Genomic DNA, 3,805 nt, shown 5'->3' with positions numbered 1-3,805 from the left:
CGACAAGATTCCTTCCATGTATCACATAATCAAAACAACTCAACATAACTTTAATCAATCTTATAACTTTCATGTCTCTAAAAGAGACCTATCATGTCACCACAATCAACAATACATGTATATAACTTAATGTGGATAACAATAGAATAAAGAGAAACATAACTTTAATTGAATTCATAAGTGTCATGACAGTACAAGCATATAACTATACATATCCATATAGATAGATAACATCATCATGTTAACATTGACTTATCCATAATGCCAATACTTTCCACATGGCCAAAAAAAGTTTTGGGCGGTAGTCCTTTAGTTAACGGATCTGCTATCATCAAATCTGTACCAATATGCTCAATCAACACTCTATGTTTCTCCACTTCTTCTTTGACCGACAAGTACTTCAAATCCATGTGATTAGCACCCTTTGAGTACTTGTCATTTTTAGAGAAGAAGACGGCTGCGGAATTATCACAATAAATCCTTATCGGCCTAGCTATATTGTCAATAATACCAAGCCTCGATACAAAGTTCCGCAACCACAAAGCATGAACCGTGGCCTCAAAACATGCCACGAATTAAGCCTCCATGGTGGAAGTAGCAATGACTAATTGTTTTTCACTTTTCCAAGAAATTGCTCCTCCAGCCAAAAGATAGACATACCCAAATGTGGATTTTCTTGAATCCACACATCCAGCATAGTTTAAATCCGAATAGCCAATCACTTCGAGATGATCTGACTTTCTATAAGTGAGCATGTATTCTTTGGTACCTTGTAAGTACATAAGAACTTTCTTTGCAGCTTTCCAGTGATCCATTCCGGGATTACTTTGATATTGGCCTAACATTCCAACAGCAAAACTGATAGCTGGCCGAGTACAGGTTTGAGCATACATCAAACTCCCAACCACTGACGCATAAGGAATGGACTCCATGGCCTTTCGTTCCAAATCATTATTGGGACATTGCATTTGACTAAACTTGTCCCCTTTTTGAATTGGAACTATTCCAGGAGAACATTTTTCCATTCTGAATCTCTCTAACACTTTGTTAATATANCCTTTTTNAGACAAACTTAACAATCCTTGTGATATATCACGGAATATTTCTATTCCTATCACATAAGATGCCTCATTCATATCTTTNATTTCAAAGTTGTTAGAGAGAAACTTCTTTACATCATGTAACATACCAATATCATTAGNAGCAAGAAGAATATCATCAACATATAGGACCAAAATAACAAACTTACTCCCACTGACCTTTATGTATATACACCGATCAACGGTGTTCTCTACAAAACCATACGAAGTTATGGTATCATTAAATTTTAGATACCATTGTCGGGAAGCTTGTTTTAGTCCCTATATTGATTTCTTTAATTTACACACCTATATTTCTTTTCCTGTTATGGTGAAACCTTCTGGTTGATCCATATAAACTTCCTCTTCTAAGTCACCATTTAGAAAAACGGTCTTTACATCCATTTGGTGAAGCTCTAAATCATAATGAGTCACCAAAGCCAAAACAATTCTCAAAGATTCCTTCTTAGAAACAGGAGAGAAGGTCTCTTTGTAGTCAATGCCATCCTTTTGAGTGAAACCTTTGCGACTAATCTAGCTTTATACCTTTCAATACTGCCTTTTGAGTCATGTTTAGTCTTAAAGACCCATTTACAACCGACTCTTTTTGAACCTTTAGGCAATTCAACTAGATCCCATACTTTATTGTCGTCCATTGATTTCAATTCTTCTTTCATAGCATTCAACCAATTCTCTGAATTGTTACTTTCCATGGCTTGTCTAAAAGAGACTAGATCCTCATCAATGCTTAAGTCACATTCATTTTCAACAGAGTAAACCACATAATCATTCGAAATAGCAGGTCTTTTTTGCCTTACAGACCTTCTTAATGCTGCTTCTTGTGGTTCCTCTATCAATTGCTCATTTATGACTTGCTCATTGTCAACCGGCTCAACATTTATATGTTCATTTTTTGGGATTGGAACATTAACTTGTTGTCTCTGCTTGTTGTGCGACTGTGATACAACAGGAGGGATAACATCTTCAGAAGAGACATTAGATGTACGAACAATATCAGTATGCTCTTGAATGTCCACTATTCGTGATTCCTCACTCCCACTAAATTGACCATTTTCAATGAACCGAGCATTTCCAGACTCAACTATTCTTGTACTATGGTTAGGGCAATAAAATCTATATCCCTTTGACTTTTCAGGATAACCGATGAAGTAACCACTAATGGTTCTTGCATCAAGTTTCTTTTCATCTGGATTATATAACCTTACTTCTGCCTGACAACCCCAAACATGAAGATGTCTTAAACTGGGTTTCCTTCCAGTCCATGGTTCATAAGGAGTTTTAGAAACTGCTTTGCTAGGAACCCTATTAACCAGATATACAACAGTCTTTAATGAATACATCCACAAAGATAAAGGGATATTACTATGACTTAACATACTCCTAACCATATCCATAAGAGTACGATTCCGCCTTTCTGCTACACCATTTTGTTGTCGTGTACCGAGCATTGTATATTGTGCACATATACCCCGACTTTCAAGATACTTTGCAAATGGACCTAGACATTGTCCACTCTCATCAGTTTTACCATAATATTCACCACCTCTATCAGATCTCACCACTTTTACTTTTCTATCTAATTTCCTTTCCACCTCATTTATGAACACCTCGAGGGCGTTCACTGATTGAGATTTTTCATGCAATAGATATATATAACAATAACGTGAGAAATCATAAATAAAGGAGATAAAATATTTTTCACCACTCCAAGATTTAATGTAAAAGGACCATAAATATCAGTGTGTATTAACTCAAGAAGTTGATTGCTTCTTGTGGCGGGATACTTTGATATGTGTTTTGTTTGTTTACCCTTAATACAATTAATACATACATTCCAGTCATCAAAATCCAATTGAGGTAAAATTTCATTTTTTACTAACCTCAACATCCTTTCTTTGGATATGTGACCTAATCTTTTATGCCATAAGAAAGCAGAACATTCCTTTCCTACACTAGAATTTCTATCAACAACATGTTCAACATTAAACAGGGATTTAGAAAAATTAACATCAAGATTTAAACGGTATAAACCATCCACTAATGTACCAGAACCATAATAGTACGAAAGTTTATACAAATGAAAAATACCATTTTCAATCCTAAAGTTAAAACCTAAACAATCCAACTTTGCAACAGAAATCAAATTTCTAGCACAACCAGGAACATAGAGACACTTTTCAAGATTCAGACAATAACCAGTGTCTAAAATCAATTTGTAAGTCCCAATTCCTTCTATCTGTGCCTTCATTTTGTTCCCCATATATAAATACTTTTCAGTTCCTTTTATGGGCTGGATTGAAAGGAATCCTTGCATAATATTAGAAACATGAGTGGTAGCTCCAGAATCCAACCACCAGGTATTATTAGGTACTTCAATAATATTTGCTTCAAAACTTACAGAAACATAAAAAGTACCTTTCCTTTCGAACCAAGATTTTCTTTTCGGACAATCTTTTTTGAAGTGACCTACTTTCTTGCAAAAGAAACATTTCTGGTCCTTCTGGATACTGCCCTTATTCACTTTCATTGGGGCTTTGTCCTTCTTGTTCTTCTGATTTGACTTTACTGAAGCTAGCACCTTCATGAGTTGTGAGATGGATAGAATGATCTCTCATTTTCTTTAATCTCCCTTCCTCTTGTACCAACATGGCTTTGATTTCTTGAAAGTTCCACTTATCCTTAATAGTGTTATAGTTCACTTGGAA

Source organism: Vigna radiata, chromosome 8 (genome assembly GCF_000741045.1).
Source record: "Vigna radiata var. radiata cultivar VC1973A chromosome 8, Vradiata_ver6, whole genome shotgun sequence".
In the NCBI taxonomy this organism is placed as follows: Eukaryota; Viridiplantae; Streptophyta; class Magnoliopsida; order Fabales; family Fabaceae; genus Vigna; species Vigna radiata.
Note: the sequence above shows the minus strand (reverse complement) of the source record.